This window comes from Schistocerca gregaria, chromosome 8, assembly GCF_023897955.1.
Source record: "Schistocerca gregaria isolate iqSchGreg1 chromosome 8, iqSchGreg1.2, whole genome shotgun sequence".
NCBI lineage: Eukaryota > Metazoa > Arthropoda > Insecta > Orthoptera > Acrididae > Schistocerca > Schistocerca gregaria.
In genome coordinates this window covers 385,497,710-385,520,474 of record NC_064927.1, presented here as the reverse complement: position 1 = coordinate 385,520,474, position 22,765 = coordinate 385,497,710, and positions in this window count along the sequence as shown.

Here is a 22,765-nt window from a genome sequence, read left to right as displayed (position 1 = left end):
CATACATACAAATTATGATAAAAGCAGTAATAATAACATTTAAAAAATCAAATAATAATGATAAACATGAGAAACATTGGCAATAGTAATGAAGATTTGTGCAGATGTACATTAATATCTTGGTGTGCAAAGTAGATGTTTACTAGTATAGCGAGTTTTGGGGAAGGGAGATTTAAGGAGGGGGAAAGAGGGAAGTAATGAGTTGAAGTGCATTCATGTACAGAGGGAAGCATTACTGTTGCTGAAGTAGATACGTCATTAAATGTTTTTTGAAGCCGGACATATTTTTAAGTTCTCTAACATAACGAGGGAGGTTATTTCATAGTCGGGTTCCCGCTACTGTAAAGGATTTGGAGAAGGTGACTGAGCGATGCAGTGGAACAGAGAGGATTTTATTATGATGGGAAGGTGTTTTTCTGTCATGTTGTCCCCACATAAGCGTTAAGGACGAGGAGAGATATGAGGTACAGTGTTCATTTATAAGGCAGTAGATTAGTCAGAGTGTGTGGAAATCTCTGCGTTTGTCTGCACGCAGCCAGGACAATTTTGCATATGCTGGTGAAATGTGATCAAAAAGTCGAATTTCACAGATATATCGGACGCAGGCATTCATGACCTGTTTCAGACGTCACGAATTTTCCTTACAGAGGCCTTGTAGGATTATATCGCTGTAGTCAGTGATTGGGAGTATAAGCGTTTGTACTAATTTCTTTTTCAGATCGAAAAAGAAGAGTTTTTTATATTTTTGTTGGACATGAAGGGATGCTGATGCTTTTTTGCACACTGCTGTTACGTGCTCTGTGCAATTTAGATTTTCATCTATGATTACTCTTTGCTGAGGGAGAGAAGTTAATGTTTGTTCCATTTAGGATAAGAGATGGTACAGGTTCCCGATGTTTTGGGCTAATGAGCTTAGAGTGACCAACAAGTACCGCTTGGGTTTTAGATGGGTTTAGTTTTAGTCCTATGTCCTGCGCCCATTTTGATAGTGCGTCGAGGTTAGTATTGAAATTTTCAATAGCTGTCTTAAGATTGCTTGGTTTCGCACTTAGATACAACTGAAGGTCATCAGCATGCATCTGATATTTGCAATAGGTCAGAACCGGTGACACATCATTGACACACAGAGAGAAGAGTATAGGACCTAATACTGAGCCTTGGGGAACGCCTGACACTACCTGCCGCCATTGTTATTTTATATTCCTGGACAGGACGCGTTGCTGACGAGACGTCATGTATGAGCGAAACCACTGCACTGCACTTGGTGAGAAATTTAGACCGCTAAGTTTGGCTAGTAAGATGTCGAAGTCGACAGTATCAAATGCTTTGCTGAAATCTGTATGTGTTTACTTTAAACCCAAAGCCGGGCAATTTCTATAGGTGCGACTGTGGTAGAGTCTGTTATGTTGTTTGTGGTATGTTATATTGAATAGCAGCATGTGTAGCCATGATTGTGAGTCAACTAAACTAATGGTAAAAGTTGCTCTTGCAGTACTTGATTACGTACTGGCTGCCTCTGCTCAACTGTGTGCTCAAGCAGCTCAAATTATTCAATGCCATTTCAGTTGTAAGTCTAAAAGTGTAATTTTATCTTAACACTATAATGAACTATTCTTCTACTGCTTTGTGCACAGCTAGAGTATTTGAATTAGCTTCTTACTTCAGTCGTTGGATGGTTAAGGTTACCATGAAAATGTCTCACATTCTTTAAAGTATTGCAAATTGCTTTAAGAACTTCGGGCTTATTAGCTGTTAGCAAGGCTGTACGTCAATATCCGATTTGACGTCTTGCATGCAGAAGTTTGGCTGGCTTCACAGCTGGCGTAAAACGGACAGCCGGCTGGGCTTCTCTTCACACGTTGCCGCCTTACTAGTGACACTAATTGCGTCTACGACCGCTGCCACGTTTTAGCAGTACTCTAATGATGCAAGTATTCTAATCCTAACAAATTTTTTTCTGGACTTAAAACTGTATTTTGTAAGTCATGTTATTGGTATTTCAATCTATTCCAAGAATTTCAACCCCTTTCGAAGCCGCCAGGCTTCTTGGTCGTCTATCAAATAATTTTGTCTAAAGTATTCGCATTGAACAACTAGACTATCTGTTAGCTCCTTTGTTAAAACTTCATGGTTTTTTTTTTAAAAAAAAGACGGAAAACAGTATTTTGCAACTAATTTTTGTCACCAGGAAGTATAAGCTCCGAGAAAAAAATTAAAGAAGGAAATCACTACCAGTTTTCTTAAATTAAAGTATATATTCTGAAACGTTATGCTTATTTCTTTGCAAGATTATATCTAAAAATTTTTACTATATTTATTATTTGAACAATTATTAAGTTGTAATATGATAGTGTCTCTGTGCTATTACCAATGTAGGTTTTTTCCATGCTTGGTAAATAAGATTCGTGTTTGAGAATCCTGTATGGACTTTGTATTTTCGGTCCCCGTGACTTGAGACCTGCTTCGAACATGTAAGTTTGTGGAACGGGGAGTCAGCATATCGGAGCTTTGCCAACGAAAATGAGACAACTATACCATTACTTCTGATGTCATTAGCTCCACAGCCAATCAGAGTGATTTTCACCATTTTCAGTGGGATACATTTCTCATTTAGCTGATGTAAAAAAGAAATGGTGTGTCACTGGTCTGTCGTGGGAGCCAGTGTTCTGTCGATGTCATCATGGCGTCTGATGGCGTCACCCACACTATTTTCCCCAGTCAACGCCCTGCCCTGCCCCACCGTGAGCAGTGCGTACTTCCACAGGTTCTCCACCTCTGATGGATGCGGCGCCAATGTGGCAAGCCTGAGGCGAAGTTAGCGTTCCGCCTTACCTTCGGCTCGACCAGTTCTCTGAAAAGCCGTCTGTCACATTTACCTTTGTGGTGGGCCGCTGCCCCTTAGTGAACTTAAAAGCCAGCCTTAGAGCAGGCAGAAATTATTACTGGCCAGAAGATTAACTCATGCAGATATGCTGCTTAATATACACTAAATACTGTCAAGGTCTTACTGAAATACATTGATCTTACCTTTTCGTGAGCACGTATTTGTTGGTTAATGATTGCATAGAAAAAAGAAATAGCACAATTTAAGCCTGAGAATTGAAATGCAGACGGTGCGAAAGAATAGTTGCCTTTCAAACTCTGATTAACTGACTTCTTTCAAAGTGTAATGAGTTACTTCGAATATAACGACCAGCTATACGCCAACAAAGTCTTGCGAAACCAAACTCGTTCATTTGTCATATGACAGTAAAATGCAGTCAGATAGATGGAGTATTTCGTGACTGCCAAAATGAATATAACTAGGTAATAAATCAACATTTAGTAAAAATAAAAAAAGTACAGTCATGTAGGGCATCAAACGAAATCTGTGATGGGTTGAATATTTCTTTGTTGGGAAGATGCAACAAACTATTTTCGATGAAGAGTTATCGGTAGAGGTAGTTTCAGGTGTTCCCAAATAAGTATGTTTGGACCCTTCCCATTGATTTTGTATGTTAATGTCCTGGCAGACAATATTAATACGAGGATTGTCCAGAAAGTAAGTTCTGATCGGTCGCTAAATGGAAACCACAGTGAGAATCAGGAACATTTTATTTGCAAGAGTTAGCTATACTTTCCAGATACGTCTCTACATAGTCGTCCCTCCGACTTAGACATTTGTTGGAGCGTTATACCAAATTTCCAACGCCATTCGATAATTCTCTACGCCGGTCTGTACTGCGTAGCCTGCTCTCAAGTTTTGTCTTCGTATCCAGCGTTTCGTGCGAACAGAGATGATACTCAGGACGAACCAATTAGGGCTGTGTTGTGGGTGATCGAACGCTTCCCATCGAAAAGGCTGCAGGAGCGTCTTCACTGCCCATGCAGAGTAGGACTGAGAGTTGCCATTAAGAAGGAAGTGCGTGGCAGTAGTGTTAGGTGGGCTGCATTCATTAAGGCGAAGCCACTCAGTGGACCTTCCCACTTGGCGGGAGACACCGTTATTTTAGGCACCTTTACTCGCTCACAATGCACTCACAACTGAAAACAGCATCTTGATGCGATCGACAGTCATACTAGAGACACTACCCAACACATCTGTGCAAAGCTTCATCGGGTTTTCACTGTGGTGTCCATATTGCGTCCGAACGGAAATTACTTTCTGGACAACCCTCCTATAAAACTCCAAATTTTCACAAATGATGCTATAACCTGTAGCGAACTTCAACCCGAAAAAAATCTACGTAAGTATTCATTCAATTTTTCATAAGTGATAGGTGAAACTGGTTTGGGAACGTTCAGAAGGTGTCCCCTAATGGAAGAACTGGAGTCCCCTTATTGTTGCTACAGCGTAGAAAAAAATTAAAAATAAAATAAAAAGCTATTCAAACAGCTGCCAGGATTTTAATTAATTACCACGAAACATTTATTAGGATACAGAACTACAACAAACAAACAACGCTTCAGCGTTGACAGCTGCAGGGGTAAGTCCACAGAGAAGTTGTCTGAATATCTCAGACACAGCTGCAGTTAATTACCGAAACGCTTGTCGCTATACTGAAACCAAGAACAAGGCACACTTATAGTCGGGTAAATGTACTGATGTTTAGGAGAATTTCCCCGTATACAATTACTATTACTTTCAAAAACTACCTGTTATTAGATTAAAATCAAAAGCACAGATTCTTATAAGCAGCAAACAATGTTATTTAAATGGGACAGCCAGGACATTACCTTTCAAGAAACAGCCTTACTCAATTACCTTATGAAACAAACAGGTAAATTTTCTTTCTTTTTCTTTTTTTTTTTGGGGGGGGGGGGAGATGGTAGTGGGGTCAGCAACCACTTAATGCACTGAGGAAGCTTAGCAAAATTTCTCATATGCAGTTGCCATTAATTATTAAAACACAATATAAGTACGAAAATGGTCAGTTTTTGAAAATATAATGTAATAGGATAGATAAAAAAGTGTACTCACTAGGTGGCGGCTGGACAGCAAACATACACTCCTGGAAATGGAAAAAAGAACAAATTGACAAAGTTGTGTCAGCCCCACCATACTTGCTCCGGACACTGCGAGAGGGCTGTACAAGCAATGATCACACACACCAGGAACCGCGGTGTTGACCGTCGAATGGCGCTAGCTGCGCAGCATTTGTGAACCGCCGCCGTCAGTGTCAGCCAGTTTGCCGTGGCATACGGAGCTCCATCGCAGTCTTTAACACTGGTAGCATGCCGCGACAGCGTGGACGTGAACCATTTGTGCAGTTGATGGACTTTGAGCGAGGGCGTATAGTGGGCATGCGGGAGGCCGGGTGGACGTACCGCCGAATTGCTCAACACGTGGGGCGTGAAGTCTCCACAGTACATCGATGTTGTCGCCAGTGGTCGGCGGAAGGTGCACGTGCCCGTCGACCTGGGACCGGACCGCAGGAACGCACGGATGCACGCCAAGACCGTAGGATCCTACGCAGTGCCGTAGGGGACCGCACCGCCACTTCCCAGCAAATTAGGGACACGGTTGCTCCTGGGGTATCGGCGAGGATCATTCGCAACCGTCTCCATGAAGCTGGGCTACGATCCCACACACCGTTAGGCCGTCTTCCGCTCACGCCCCAACATCGTGCAGCCCGCCTCCAGTGGTGTCGCGACAGGCGTGAATGGAGGGACGAATGGAGACGTGTCGTCTTCAGCGATGAGAGTCGCTTCTGCCTTGGTGCCAATGATGGTCGTATGCGTGTTTGGCGCCGTGCAGGTGAGCGCCACAATCAGGACTGCATACGACCGAGGCACACAGGGCCAACACCCGGCATCATGGTGTGGGTAGCGATCTCCTACACTGGCCGTACACCTCTGGTGATCGTCGAGGGGACACTGAATAGTACACGGTACACCCAAACCATCATCGAACCCATCGTTCTACCATTCCTAGACCGGCAAGGGAACTTGCTGTTCCAACAGGACAATGCACTTCCGCATGTATCCCGTGCCACCCAACGTGCTCTAGAAGGTGTAAGTCAACTACCCTGGCCAGCAAGATCTCCGGATCTGTCCCCCATTGAGCATGTTTGGGACTGGATGAAGCGTCGTCTCACGCGGTCTGCACGTCCAGCACGAACGCTGGTCCAACTGAGGCGCATACCATGACAAGCCGTTCCACAGGACTACATCCAGCATCTCTACGATCGTCTCCATAGGAGAATAGCAGCCTGCATTGCTGCGAAAGGTGGATATACACTGTACTAGTACCGACATTGTGCATGCTCTGTTGCCTGTGTCTATGTGCCTGTGGTTCTGTCAGTGTGATCATGTGATGTATCTGACCCCAGGAATGTGTCAATAAAGTTTCCCCTTCCTGGGACAATGAATACACGGTGTTCTTATTTCAATTTCCAGGAGTGTACTTGGTGCAAATCTACATGCATGACACAACCGTTTTACACTGCAACAATGAAAACTACAACTACAAAGAAAATTCTCTCTACAATTACGTGCTAGCAATAAACAAAAGCTAACTAATTACACAAACTACAAGAAAAAAGTCAGAAGATTCCAGTGAGGTATCCTCGGCTAAGGGTCGCAATATGTAACGTTCCCTTAGAAAAATTTATGAATGATTGTGCTGATAAACCCCTTACGTTATTTGGTTTTCAAACAGCTGAGCAAAACTGAACGTGCTCAGACATTTCTCTCTTTACGCAATCTGACTTTTTTAATAATCCCTACAAAAGAATGGCCCTGACTAGCAATAACCTATACCTTTCATGAATCACTTACCTCACAAAAATTTTCACTACTCGAACTACTGCAATACAGCGAGCGCCAATACTGCCAGCTAAATAAAAGATTCTAACTACTGAATGCACTAACAAGTGATAGGCATAGTTAGCAAATGAAAGATTTTGATAAAGAACAAACAATATATTTACCTTAATAGTGTTCAAAAGTCATAATATATATATATATCAGTTCATGACATCCAGTCTTACAAATTTACTGTCCCTGATGGACACACGTCCAGATCAACCGCTCTCAAAACTCCGCCATGTCTCTCCTCACATCCACCACTGCTGGCGGCTCACCTCCAACTGCCCAACGCTACGCGCTGCTCACATCCAGCTTCCCAACACTACAATAGCAAACATCAATGCAAACCAGCCACAGTCTGCACACAACACAGCCAGTGATTTTCATACAGAGCGCTACGTGGCGTTACCAATAAAAAAAACCTAAACAGCCTACTTACAGACTTAAGGACAAATAAGGCAGAATGGGTAGATAACATTCCATCAGAATTCCTAAAGTCACTGGGAGAAGTAGGCACAATACGACTATTCACGTTGGTGTGTAGAATGTAGGCTAATATACTATCTGACTTTCGGAGAAATATCATCCACACAATTCCGAAGACCGCAAGAGCTGACAGGTGCGAGAATTATAGCACAATCTGCTTAACAGCTCATGCATCCAAGTAGCTGACAAGAGTAATATACAGAAGAATGGAAAAGAAAATTGAGGGAGTGTTAGATGACGAACAGCTTGGCTTTAGGAAATGTAGAGGCACCATAGGGGCAATTCTGACGTTGTGGTTGATAATGGAAGCAAGACTAAAGAAAAATCAAGACACGTGTATAGAATACGTCGGCCTGGAAAAAACTTTTGACAACGTCAAATAGTGCAAGATGTTCGAAATTCTGAGAAAAAAGTGGGGTCAGCTACAGGGAGAGACGACTAATAAATAAAATAAATAATATAAACAAGAACCAAGAGGGGATAATAAGAGTGGACGACCAAGAACGAAATGCTCGGATTAAAAAGAGTGCAAGACAGGAATGTAATCTTTCCCCCTACTGTTCAGTCTGTGCATCGAAGAAACAATGATTGAAATAAAATAAAGGTTCAGGTGCGGAATTATAATTCGAGGTGAATGGATATTATTGATACGTTTTGCTGATGACATTGCTATCCCCCGCAAAAGTGAAGAAGAATTACATTATCTGCTGAATGGAATGAAGTATCTAATGAGTACAGAATATGGACTGAGAGTAAATGGAAGAAAGATGAAGGTTTTGAGAAGTACGATAGCAGAAATGAGAATAACGAGAAACTGAACATCACGATTGATGGTCACGAAGTAGATCAAGTTAAGGAATTCTGTTCCCCAGGCAGCAAAATAACCAATGACGGATGGAGCAAAGGGGACATCAAAAGCAGACTAGCACTGCAAGAAGGGCATTCCTGGCCAAGAGAAGTCTGCTAGTATCGCACATAAACCTAGATATGAGGAAGAAATTTCTGAGAATGTATGTTTGGAGCACAGAATTGTATGCTAGTGAAATATTGTCTGTTTGAAAACATGAACAGAAGAGACTCATAGAATTTGAGGTGTGGTGCTACCGACGGATGTTGAAAATTAAGTAGACTGGTAGCGTAAGGAATGAGGAGGCTCTGCGCAAAATCGGAAAGGACTATGTGGAAAAAATTGACAAGGAGAAGGCAGAGAATGATAGGAAGTCTGTTAAGACATCAGGGAATGACTTCCCTGGTACTAGAGGGAGCTGTAGAGGGCGAAAACTGTAGAGGAAGACAGATATTGGAATACATCCAGCAAACAGTTGAGGACGTAGGTTACAAGTGCTACTCTGAGATGAAGAGATTGGAGCAAGAGAGGAACTACTGGCGGGCCGCATCAAATCAGTCATAAGACTGATGACTCAAAAAAAAAAAAAATCCGAAGATATTGCTTGCCATATATGACCTATAATGGTAAGTAATATGTACTTCTAAGACTGTTAGTTTTCTTCTCTGGTGCTTTTTAGAGTTATTAACAGTAACAATAAACTCCCACGGGCCTACTGTCTATCAAGAAGGGCAATGGGCCGCTTAGAAATGTCAGCTGCTTCATTACGCCGTGCTAATCTTCGCATGAGGGCGTTTGGTGATGTTTGTGTCATCTGGAACAAGTTCGCTTCATGTTCCTGAAATCGCGCGAGTACCGTTGGCTTCTTCGCTGTTTCGAGCAGGTATGAGGCTGGAAAATTATGTGGGACTTGGAAAACGCGCCGAAGTACTCTATTCTAGAGGCGTTGCAATTTCATTATATGTGTGTTAGCGCATGTCCCACATATTGGGAGGCATAATCTATGACACTCCGGATGGAAGTTCTGTATATTCAAAGGCAACACAGCACCGACAATGCGAACCATCACTCAGCAGTGAAGAAAGAGCTCCGCGGAGCTGACGCCTTTTTCCAGGCGTCGTTCACATGATACTTCCAGGTCAACGGCCGGTCAAGAGCGACTCCCAAACATTTGGCTTTCGGTGCCCAAGGAATGGGGGTGTCACGTAACGTGAAGCTGTCCACTACCACTTTGTCGTCTCGTAATCAGCAGTACCTGGCTGTTAGTAGCATTAAACTGAATCCTCCAGTTGGCAGTCCATCCTTGACGTCACGGCAAGCAGCCTGAAGACGGCAATGAACTGCCACCGGACTTCACTGATCACGAAGCCTTCCCGCACCGTGCTTTTATCGTTAGCGATGGCGCCACTCGCGGGGGCCAAAGTTAAGAGGCAAAGACGATCCTAAAGGGAGGAAATCGATTGAGTATCGAGCCCACACGGCTCAGTAAGGTCTCAAAGTGGTGTAAAGGTTGGCAGCTTCCTATAAGTATTCGAGAATTTAAAAAATAGCACTCTTCTCAAAATTCTGAAACGTAATACTATGTGAAGGGAATATCAATGAGTCACAAATGCAAACAGACAATTCGTACGAATACCTGAGTGTAACAATCTATGATAACATGAAATTGAACGATCACATACGTTTCAGTCATACGTGATGCAGGAACAAGATGTCGGTTGATTTGAGGATACTGGTGAAATGCTAACTTTCTGGAAAGAAGACTGCTGACAAGATACGGGTGCGAATCATCTTAGAGTACAGCTGAAGTATATTGAACCCGTAACACAGAGGACTAAGAGGAGACATTGAATGTATAGAAAGAAGGGCAGCACGAATTTTACTGCTCACGGGAAGTTTGAAGGAGATGCTGAAAAACAGCAAGTGGCAGACGTTTGGAAATAGGCGGTTATGATACTATTAGACCAGTTGCAATAAGAACAGACGTACAGGGCCACTGTAGACCATTCATTCGGTTTCAAAGCTCCACATTTTCCGAAGTATGACTTGACTGACGCACGGATAGAACCGTAAACTCACCAAGGTAGCATTTTGCACTCTACAAATTTTCTATGAGTTCCCCTCTGGTCACACGTCCAAGCGATAGTCAAGTTTGTTCCATATCTTGTGTAGCAACATCTGGACAATGGTCATCACAGCTGCATTGATGCGTTCTCTCAGTTACTCTGGTGTCCTTAGCAGTGAGGATATGTAAACGCGGTCCTTAATATACCCGCAAAGGAAAAGTCATAAGGCGCTGGATGAAGTGACTTGGTGCGGAGGGGGAGGCAAGCGAACAGAGACGCTTCATCTTTGCCACTGAGTCCAAACTAGCGACGCTTAAATTATTCTCTTTGGTAGCGACATACATCGATGCTCATTTTGTTGGAAAATGAAATTCTCGGAATCAGTATTCCGTCGTGGAAACAGTAACAACTGCAACATATAGAGGTAAAAGATATCCGTCACAGTATTCTCACGAAAGAAAAACGGCCCATATTGCTTTGCCCGTGACATTGCCTAGAAAAGCCTAGAAAACGTTACCATTCGGAGAATCTCGCTCATTGTAACAATTTCACGAGTGTGTTCAGGATCCCACACTCTCCCACTGTGGCGATTAACCGTTCCAGATAAATGGAACTTTGTATCGCCGCTGAATATCAGCTTGGACGCGAACTGTTCATCATGAATGGCTCCCGGCATTGTCATACAAAATAGAGGGCGTCGGCCATAAGCTTTCAGTTTTAACTGTTACACGATCTGTGGACGTTACCGTTTCAAAAGTAACCTCCGTAGCAAAATCTTCCAGACAGTTTGATGCCATGATCCAAATTCTTGTCTTGCTCGGGTAGTTGATTTTTTTGGACTGCCTACGACATTTTTCCTTACCTTCTCCACGGCTACTTCTAACAAATGGCACTTTTCTGTTTACAATGCCCCTTCTTTGTAGAAAATGGTTCAAATGGCTCTAAGCACTATGGGACTTAACATCTGAGGTCATCAGTCCCCTAGATTTATAACTACGTAAACCTAACTAACCTAAGGACATCACACACATCCATGCCCGAGGCAGGATTTGAACCTGTGACCAGAGCAGCCACGTGGTTCCTCACTGAAGCGCCTAGAACCGCTTGGCCACAGCGGCCGGCCCTAGGTTGTTGATAAGAAAGCACAATGCTCTGTTTACATGTCTCTTCCTTTACATAACGCCTTTTTAATGCACAAATCGCATATTGAAACGCACAAAAACTCTTTTCTTGCTTTGTCGCCATTTTGTCAACGCACTGCACTTGATCGGCGCTGGTGTGGACAATGCAAAGTCGGGGAGTTTACGGTTCTGTTCACGCGCAAATCAAATTTGTACACGTCTAGAACACTGAAACCAAATGAATCATTCATCACAGCCCTGAATTCAAGTAATAATTATTTCCAGGCTTTATACGCATATGGAATGGGAAGAAACCGTAAAAGGTGATACAATGGGAAGTACCTTCTGCAATGCACTTCACAATAGTATGCTGGAAGTTGGGAGTAGGATGCATATTTACATGCAGATTATAGCATCAAAATAGTCGTAACGTAAGGAAACAGAGGTGTGTGTCTATGTGGGTAGGTGAGTGGGTGGATGTGTGTTCAGGCCCAAGTAGTGCACTGATCCGTTAACTATTGAAAGAAAAATCTATTTCATAACGAACAGTGTTGTTCGGTACCAGCTAATTGGACGATTGTTCATTCGTAATTAGTCGTGCTTTCGCGCCCGACTCCAACAGTACTTTCACAACCCCACTGCCCAGGCAGTTGACCAACAGACAGGTATGTTGACATATTACTTCATGCATCATGCGTTTTTTCTTTAAATTTCACGCCGAAAAATTCAGTATTGCACCATTGGCTTTCATGGTTCGTTTCCAGCTGAATACATTGTTTGGAGGTGCAAATATTTCGATTCGGAAGAATTCTCACTCGTTATTGGAAACTGCCCATTTCTTTTAACGACGCTATGGACCATAAGACAAGCACGATTCGTTCCATTAGATTGTCAGCTACTGATATCGCTTTCCACACATCCTCATATGTAGGACTACCGTGTCCTTTCACTTTGAGGGCTCCGGTTGCTCATAAGACGGAATGAAGCAGAATAAAACAAACTAGTTATCTTTCTTCCCACGTCTTTCTATACAGGTGATATGCGATGAACCCACATAAAAAAAAATTTGCATCACCTCCTTTCCGCCCGCATCTCGTGGTCGTGCGGTAGCGTTCTCGCTTCCCACACCCGGAATCCCGGGTTCGATTCCCGGCGGGGTCAGGGATTTTCTCTGCCTCGTGATGGCTGGGTGTTGTGTGATGTCCTTAGGTTAGTTAGGTTTAAGTAGTTCTAAGTTCTATAAGTTCTAGGGGACTGATGACCAAAGATGTTAAGTCCCGTTGTGCTCAGAGCCATTTGAACCATTTTGAACCTCCTTTCTGAAAGTTCCGGAACTTGTACAGAAAATTGGATTAGACATCAACATAAACATCATTTCCGACCTTTTTATTGCCAATGAAACCCACGCAATGCATGTTGTTCCAACATACTTCAGAGGTGGTGGTCCAGATTGCCGTACACACCAGCACCTCAAATACCCAGTAGCACGTTCTCTTACATCCAGACAGTCCTTCATTCGTCGTTGTATACTCAGCCCAAGTTCATCAAAGCATTGTTGGTCCAGATTGTCCCACTCCTCAATGGCGATTCGGCTTAGATCTCTCAGAGTGGTTGGTGGGTCATGGCGTCCATAAACAGCCCTTTTCAATCTATCCCAGGCATGGTCGATAAGGTTCATGTCTGGACAACTCCTGACCATTCTAGTCGAGCGAAGTCGTTAGCCTGAAGGCAGTCACTCACAAGATGTGCACAATGGGGGCGCGAATTGTCGTCCATGAAGACGAATTCCTAGCCAATACGCTGCCGATATTGTTGCACTGTCGGAGGACTGCATTCACGCATTGTACAGCCGTTACGGCGCCTTCCATGACCACCAGCGACGTACATCGGCCCCACATAATGCCACCCCTAAACAGCAGGCAACCTCCACCTTGCTGCACTAGCTGGACAGTGTGTCTAAGGCATTCAGCCTGAATGGGTTGCTTCCAAACCCGTCTCCTACGATTGGTTGAAGACATATACGACACTCATAGGTGAAGAGAACGTGATGCCAATACTGAGCGTTCCATTAGGCAGGTTGTTGGACCCAACTGTACTGCGCTGTATGGTGTCGTGGTGGCAAAGATGGACCTCGCCAAAGACCGTCGGGCTGCATCATGCAGCCTATTGCGCACAATTTGAGTCGTAACACAGCGTCCTATGGCTGCACGAAAAGCATTATTCAACATGGTGGAGTTGCTGTTAAGGTTACTTCGAGCCATAATCCGTAGGTAGCGGTCATCCATTGCAGTAGTAGCCCTTGGGCTGACTGAGCGGGGCATGTCATCGACACTTGCTGTCTCTCTGTATCTCCTCCACGTCCTAACAACATTGCTTTGGTTCCCTCAGAGACGCCTGGACACTTCCCTTGTTGAGAGCCCTTCCTGACACAAAGTAACAACGCGGACGCTATCGAACCGCGGTATTGACCGTCTTGGCATGGGTGAACTACAAAGAACAAGAGCCGTGTACATCCTTCACGTAGAATGACTGGACCTGATCGGCTGTCGGACGCCCTCCGTCTAATAGGCGCTGCTCATGCATAGTTGTTTACATCTTTTGGGGGGGGGGGGGGAGGTTAGTCACATCTCTGAACAGTCAAAGGGACTGTGTCTGTGATACAATATCCACAGTCAACGTCTATGTTCAGGACTTATGGGAACCGGGATTATGCAAAACTCTTTTCGATGTACGTAGTATCCGACCAGACTCTTAGTACATTACTTTCAAGTTACATCTGTGTTTTTCTCTTGTTCTGTTTCCTTCTGTAATATCTTGCAACTCGTCATTTTGTGCTAAAGTGGCCCAGAGCATTTATTTCAACTGCGAATATTTAGTGCTTCTGGAAGTAAGTACGAGATTCTTCTTCCTTAAATTTGCGATAAGCTTCTTAGTAAGGATCTCACCAAACCGATTATACAGGAACAGATGCTTTAGTTGAAGTAAACCCAGTGCTCAATTTACTAACATCTCAATGATCGTCCCATTTATCGAAGCCGAAAGAAACACCTCGATAGGTGTGCTTCATGAGCGGTCAATAATAGATGTACAGAGAAGTGTGTAGGACATTATTTTCTGAAGCATGTACAGGTAAGAAGAAAAATAAGAGAAAAAAAGACTCTCACTAAATCTCTGGGATTTGCGCTTGGAAGTCGCATATTCAGTTCTCAGATTCACTAAATATTTATGGGTAAGCCTTATGAAGGTATTCCTTCCCGTAAGGCCACAAAAAATCATAAGGAATAACACCTGAGCTTCTTGAATGTAATTCCCCTGTCTCGGGAAGTGAATATTACGACAGTGAATTCAAGAGGGTGGCTAGAAATCCCCAGGAGAAAATTCCTGGGCAGGATGGGAACTTTCAGAGGCGGAATGTCAAATCTTAATTCTACAGAACGTCTGAACTGCGTAACGGATAACCATTGTTTATCGATATGGTGGCGTAAGGAATTTTTAAAACCTGTTTACAAATGTGTCCAGACGTTGCCTGTAAGTCAGCACGTCGTTTCTTCTCATGTCAACCAGAAAATGGTAAGCCAAGATAGGACCGGCCATAATTACTTTCAGCAGCAATTCTGCTGGTTTTTGCATTAATTGTTGCGTATCTGGAACTTTCATCTCACCACTAATGCTGAACTTGTCAAGTAGGTTGCCATAGTTGTTTCCTTGCAGCCCCCCCCCCCCCCCCAATAGGTAGCAGTGGATCAATTTTTAATATCCTGCAACAAAAACAGTAACGAACAGGCTAGCGTTCCATGTAATAAACGGTACCTACTACAGTGTGTGGGATGGAACGAGGGTCATTTTTCAAGAGAGACAGAGCCTCTGACCAGAAATGCACTTGCAAAGTTTCTGCTGATTGTGTTAGAAATCCTAATTAGCAGTGAAACTTAATGCATCCCGTAGTTTGATATCACATTACAAATAAGTTCCAACTCGCCAGGAATCCCATATATATATACACTACGAGTCATTAAAATTACTACACCAAGAAGAAATGCAGATGATAAACGGGTATTCATTGGACAAATATATTATACTAGAACTGACATGTGATTACATTTTCATGCAATTTGGGTGCATAGATCCTGAGAAATCAGTACCCAGAACAACCACCTCTGGCCGTAAAAACGACCTTGATACGCCTGGGCATTGAGTCAAACAGAGCTTGGATGGCGTGTACAGGTACAGTTGCCCATTCAAGTATTAAGTTATACTGACATAAGTATTACGTTATATTGAGAAAGTTCATCAAGAGTAGTGGTGTATTGTGACGAGCCAGTTGCTCGGCCACCATTGACCAGACTTTTCAATTGCTGAGAGATCTGGAGAATGTGGTGGCGAGGGCAGCAGTCGAACATTCTCTGTATCCAGAAAGACCCGTACAGGACCTGCAACACGCTGTCGTGCATTATGCTGCTGAAATGTAGGGTTTCGCAGGGATCGAATGAAGGGCAGAGCCACGGGTCGTAACACATCTGAAATGTAACGTCCACTGTTCAAAGTGCCGTCAATGCAAACAAGAGGTGACCGAGACGTGTAACCAATAGGACCCCATACCATCACGCCGGGTGATACGCCAGTATGGAGATGAAAAATACTGACTTCCAATGTGCGTTCACCACGATGTCGCCAAACACGGACGCGACCATCATAATGCTGTAAACAGAACCTGGATTCATCCGAAAAAAATGACGTTTTGCCATTCGTGCACCCAGGTTCGTCGTTGAGTACACCATCGCAGGCGCTCCTGTCTGTGATGAAACGAATTACTTGCTTCCCGAATAGGAGTGTAATATTGCAACTTTAGTATTTACTCCGTTTAAAATGCGACTGTTTACATTTCTATGCTGAAATTGCAGTGACTCGATGTTAATATTTTAACAATATGAGACGTGCGCGGTGACGCGCAAGTCGCACTGCCACACATAACTAACATTATATACATGCATTTTTGCTTTCTCAGAGAATAGTTAGGGCATTTTGATACCACAAGATTAACTGAAACCAATTGAATTCTACATAAAATTATTACGTTATATTGACATTTTAGGAGTTTTGTGTCTTGCTCTTGTACGACGTACCTCAGAGAGACTGAGAAAGAGAGAAGGGGCAGAGAGAGAGAGAGAGGGGGGGGGGGGAGAAATAGAAAGGTGAAGGCAGGGCAAGAGAGAAGAGGAGGAAAGAAGGAGTGAGACGAATGGATCTTCCTATATTGTGTTAAAAAACTATTTCTCCTGCATCACCTTGTGATGCTGCTGATCAACATCTAGGAACTAGGCACACTCCACAAACATCACGAGAAGACACGACACGACTTGCCACCCACGCCCTCAGACGCGTACAAGTGGCCATAACTCCAGAGGCAAGCATCTGAGACAGTGCGTGTAGCGAGTGTAGCGATGGCAGGGATACGGCGTAGCGGTACAGAGCGGCTGGGCCAGGCGCAGCGCGCGTGTCCAGGGCGCAGAGTGCAGAGGCAGGGCGTGTCGGCGGCTGGCGTGGGCCGGCCGCGTGTGGGACGCCGTCACGCCGAGCAGATCGCGACCGCCGCGCCGCTCACGGCTCACGGCTCACGGTCGCAGCCTTGGAGCGCGGAGCAGGGGCGACAGGCGGCAGGCAGAGTCTACTGCCCCGCGATCTCCTACTCTGGTTGCCGCTGAGGCTCTTCCTTCGCCTTTAGTCATCTTTTTTCTCTTCTTTATTATCATTTCATGCCCCTCACCCCATTGGGACGAAGGGTGAGCTGTCATCGGATGCAAGTCACCGATCTTCAGCCACATGAGAACAAAATGTTTAAAACAGCGTGCAAAATGGGACACGGCAGATGGACAAATAAATGAAAAAAAAAAACAACTTAGATTCAGGTTTTTGTTGTTGTCTTCAGTCCTGAGACTGGTTTGGTACAGCTCTCCATGCTACTCTATTCTGTGCAAGCTTCTTCATCTCCCAGTACTTACTGCAACCTACATCCTTCTGAATCTGATTAGCGTATTCGTCTCTTGGTCTCCCTCTACAATTTTTACCCTCCACGCTGCCCTCCAGTACTAAATTTGTGATCCCTTAATGCCTCAGAACATGTCCTACCAACCGGTCCCTTCTTCTTGTCAAGTTGCGCCACAAACTTCTCTTCTCCCCAATCCTATTCAATACCTCCTCATTAGTTATGTGATCTACCCATCTAATCTTCAGCATTCTTCTGTAACACCACATTTCGAAAGCTTCTATTCTCTTCTTGTCCAAACTATTTATCGTCCATGTTTCACCTCCATACATGGCTACACTCCATACAAATACTTTCAGAAACGACTTCCCGACACTTAAATCTATATTCGATGTTAACAAATTTCTCTTCTTCAGAAACGCTTTCCCTGCCATTGCCAGATTCAGGTACATAATTTAAAATACAACAGGGGGAGTAGTTGATGAATTAAAGGAATGACATGGATGAAATGGCATTAAAGTGTTCCACAAAAGTTAATGGACAGAGGGACAAGAGAATACGTTGAAAGTACTAAAAAGCCAGTGGGAAGTGAGAAGTGGACCTAGACTACCAGGAAGAGGAATACCATGGGGGTGTAGCAGTTGGGGTGGTCCATAAGATGGTATCTGTGCAGAATCTGGACCAAGACTTAGGATGTGAGTGGAGAGCAGTGGAGAGGTATGGAGCCTTGATTAGAAGAGATCGAAAGGGTTCAAATGGCTCTGAGCACTATGGGACTTAACATTCAGACTGTAGCGCCTAGAACCGCTCGGCCACTCCGGCGGGCGATCGGTAACGGCAACGGGATTCACGGAGGAGTTTTTGTCATCTTACCTACATCTATATCTACACTAATGCCCTGCAAATCACTTTCATGTGCATGGGTCAAGGTAATTTCAAAGTACACCTTGAATTACGAGGTCCTCAAGTTCCAGTCGCGTATGGAGCATGGAAAGAATGCTTCAATTTATTTGTGCACACTGCAGTTGGTCTAATGTTTTCACTGTGACCACTGCAGGAGTGATAGCAGGGGGCTGTAGTACTCTATCTGATGAGAAGCGTACAGTTACTAAAATGTAATGTGAAAATGGCCACTAGGTGTTGGAAGAGGCAGAACCGCCTTTATAAAAGGAATGGGGTAGTGTTTTGTCAACAGAAAAACAGTAAACGTAGAGTGGGTCTGTCAGAAGAGCTCAGCATCTTCGACTGTGGACTAGTCATTGTTTTTCACTTAACAAATCCATCAGGGACAATTCATCCACTATAAAGCTGCCCACGTCGATTGTTTTTATGTTACTATAACGCGAAAGAACAGGCACAGGTAAAGCAAGACCATGCAGACCTCATGGACTGACGGACGGGGACTGTCGAGCATTCCAGACGTTGGTTGTGAAAATTGTACAGGTATGAAATTGGTGGAAGAAATCACTTGTGAATTCCAAAGTGCCACCAGCAGTCTAGCTGGCAAACTGATTGTGATACATTTTCAACTTCTCACGGCGTAATGAAATTTCGGACATCCAGCCGCGCAAATAAAATTTCCTCCACTGATATTTCCGCTGTGTATCGTCCGGCCATCCTCAGAGTGAGTCACAAGACTGAGGACAAGATATTGGAGATGCCAGTGGCAGAGGAGATGAGGGGGAGGAAAGAAGGTATAGGGGTAGGGGAAGCCTGGGTTGAGGAGCGGGAAGGAAGGGAGTAGGGAGAGAAGGGAGAGAGGGTGCTCTATGGAAAAAACACAGGAAGTGGAAGAAAAGGATCAAAGTTGATAGGAAGTTTAGATGGAGGGGATGAGGGCATCATCAGGGAGGGGGAGCTGGTGGAAGCTACCTTGGGAGAGGGTAATGAGAGTGGAAAGATGGAGAGCAGGTGGGACGTGGGAATGCAGGCGCAGCAGTGGATGCGGGTGGGAGAGGATGGGAGAGACAAGTGGGTGAGGGGGATCAAGTTTACGGGAGGTGTAGAGGATCCGTATCCGTTCAAGGAAGAGGAGGAGGTGTGGGAACGGAATAAGGTCGTACAGGATCCGCATGGGGGAGGGGAGACGATGCGATAGGCGAGGTGATTCTAGGATTTGAAGGGATTTGTAAAAGGTAGGAGGGGCGGAGATCCAGGCAGGATGGGCGAAGCAGAGGATAGGGCAGATGAGGGACTTGTATGAGTGGAGGATGGTGGAGAGGTCCAGACCCAATGTGCGGCCAGAGAAGAGCTTGAGGAGATGGAGTCGGGAGTGTGCCTCGGCTTGGATTGTCTGGAGATGGGGGGTCTAGGAGAGGCGACGGACAAGGGTGACGCAAGGTACTTAAGGGTGGGGGTGAGGACGATAGGATGGCCATAAATGGAGACATAGAAGACGTGGAGATGGAAGGAAGGTGTGGTTTTGCCTACGATGATAGCCTGGGCCTTAGGAGGATTGACCTTGAGCAACCACCGGTTGCACCAAGCGGTGAACCTGTCAAGATGGGATTGGAGGTGTTGGCAGCGTTGCAGGGTGGGGGCGAGGGCAAGGAAGGCGGTGCTATCAGCGTACTGGGGAAGGTGGACGGGGAGTGAAGGCAGCGGCATGTCCGCCGTATAAAAAAAAGGTAGAAGAGGGGAGATGACGGAACCTTGGGGCACACGGGCGGAGGTGGAAAAGGTGTAGGAATCAGTGTTATGGACGGTGACATAGGTAGGACATTAGGAAAGAAAGGACCTGATCAGACGGACGTAGTTGATAGGAAGGGTGAAGGTTTGGAGCTTGAAGAGGAGACCGGAATGCCACACACGGTCATAGGCGCGTTCAAGGTCGAGGGAGAGGAAGATAGCGGAGCGGCAGGAGATGAGCTGTTCGGAGAGGAGATGAGTGAGGTGAAGGAGAAGGTCATCGGTTGAGAACGACAGCCGAAAGCCACACTGGGTAACGGAAAGGAGGCGATGCTGACTGAGATGATGGTGGATGCCTCGGGTAATGATGGATTCCAGGACGACAAGATGCCAAGTGCGGCCTTATATGCTCCACAGCGGCGGTACTGCGCATGCGGGTCACAGGTGCTGGTCGGCGGCAAAGAAATACGCTTACACATGCCCCGCCTGTGGCGAAGGCGTACAGGCATTCGATTCGCTTATCGATGTATGATCGGCGGCAGTGACCCATGACGACTTCTCTGCAGTTTAATTACCCAAAGAGCCAGATTCCCGTGCTTTGTCAAAATTAAAATCATTATGTCTATTTATTAAATTGTTAGATAATCTAATCTCTATAGTTTCCTTGAAGACAGATTTCCAAAAGGAAGAGGTGGATGTTAAAAACTTCACATCACTATAATTCATGGAATGCCCTGTATCAATGCAATGTTCGGCCACAGCTTACTTGTCTGGCTGTAATAAGCGTGTGTATCTTCGATGCTCCACGCACCTCTCATGAACGGTGAGTGTTGTTTGGCCTATGTATGACTTCTCACAATTTCCGCAAGGAATTTGATACACATCCCCTTTACGAAGCTGTAAATCGTTCTTCAGAGAGCCGAGTAAAGCTGCAGTGGTGGTGGTGGGGGGACAGAAGATTACCTAACACAGTGTTTCTCAAGAATACGGACTATTTTCGAGGAAAGAGCATCCACATAGGCAAAAACGCACTAGATCTGAAGGAGTTACCATCTTCTTCTCCTTCACATACCTGCATTCTAGGTTTTGCATTGAATGCTCTACGAATTTGTTGCGGAGAAAATCCATTCGATTTAAAAATGCTCTTGAGGTGTGTGAGCTCTTCTTGCAAATTATCTTTATCAGATATACAGTGCGCCTTATGCACTAAGGTCGTATGGACACCTATGGTCTGTGAAGGGTGATGACAGCTGGATATAGATTTGTGTGTGTTGGTTTCCGATATACGGCATGTCCTAATGTGCCATCACCTTTACGGCGAACAACAACATCCAAAAGTGGAGGCAGCCGTCTTTTTCTATTTCCATAGTACATTTAATGCTAGCTTGGATGGAATTCAAACGCTCAAGAAATCGATGTAATTCACCCATCCCGTGCGGCCATACCACAAATGTGACATCCACGTACCTCCAGAAAACCGTTGGTTTAAAACGTGCTGAGTCCAGTGGCTTGTCCTCGAAGTCTTCCATGAATAAATTAGCTACCAGAGGGGAGAGGGGGTTTCCCATAGCAAAAAGTCTACACGAGAGTGTGAACACATTAATGTTTCACCTGCGGTAACGATTTTTGTGCCACATCCTCTTGAAAAATTTACGGATCTTTTTCTTTACAGAAAAAACTGTGTTTTTATGTACTTGGGCATGCTGCAGATATTGAAACGTCCCCTTAGAAAAATTATACAAGACTGTGCTTAAACTGAAACACAATATTTTTGGCGCAACGCAATCTGACTTCCGAAAATCCCTACGAAAGAATGGCCCTGACTAACATTAACCTATACGTTTCACAAATCACTTACCTCACAAAAATCTTCGTTACTCAAGCTACTGCAATACAGCGAGCGCCACTACTGCCAGCTAAATAAAAGATTCAAACTACTGAAGGCAATAACTACTGATAGGCATAGTTAGCAAATTAAAGATTTTAATACAGAACAAACAATGTATTTACCTTAATAGTCATAATATACACTCCTGGAAATGGAAAAAAGAACACATTGACACCGGTGTGTCAGACCCACCATACTTGCTCCGGACACTCCGAGAGGGCTCTACAAGCAATGATCACACGCACGGCACAGCGGACACACCAGGAACCGCGGTGTTGGCCGTCGAATGGCGCTAGCTGCGCAGCATTTGTGCACCGCCGCCGTCAGTGTCAGCCAGTTTGCCGTGGCATACGGAGCTCCATCGCAGTCTTTAACACTGGTAGCATGCGGCGACAGCGTGGACGTGAACCGTATGTGCAGTTGACAGACAATGAGCGAGGGCGTATAGTGGGCATGCGGGAGGCCGGGTGGACGTACCGCCGAATTGCTCAACACGTGGAGCGTGAGGTCTCCACAGTACATCGGTGTTGTCGCCAGTGGTCGGCGGAAGGTGCACGTGCCCGTCGACCTGGGACCGGACCGCAGCGACGCACGGATGCACGCCAAGACCGTAGGATCCTACGCAGTGCCGTAGGGGACCGCACCGCCACTTCCCAGCAAATTAGGGACACTGTTGCTCCTGGGGTATCGGCGAGGACCATTCGCAACCGTCTCCATGAAGCTGGGCTACGGTCCCGCACACCGTTAGGCTGTCTTCCGCTCACGCCCCAACATCGTGCAGCCCGCCTCCAGTGGTGTCGCGACAGGCGTGAATGGAGGGACGAATGGAGACGTGTCGTCTTCAGCGATGAGAGTCGCTTCTGCCTTGGTGCCAATGACGGTCGTATGCGTGTTTGGCGCCGTGCAGGTGAGCGCCATAATCAGGACTGCATACGACCGAGGCACACAGGGCCAACA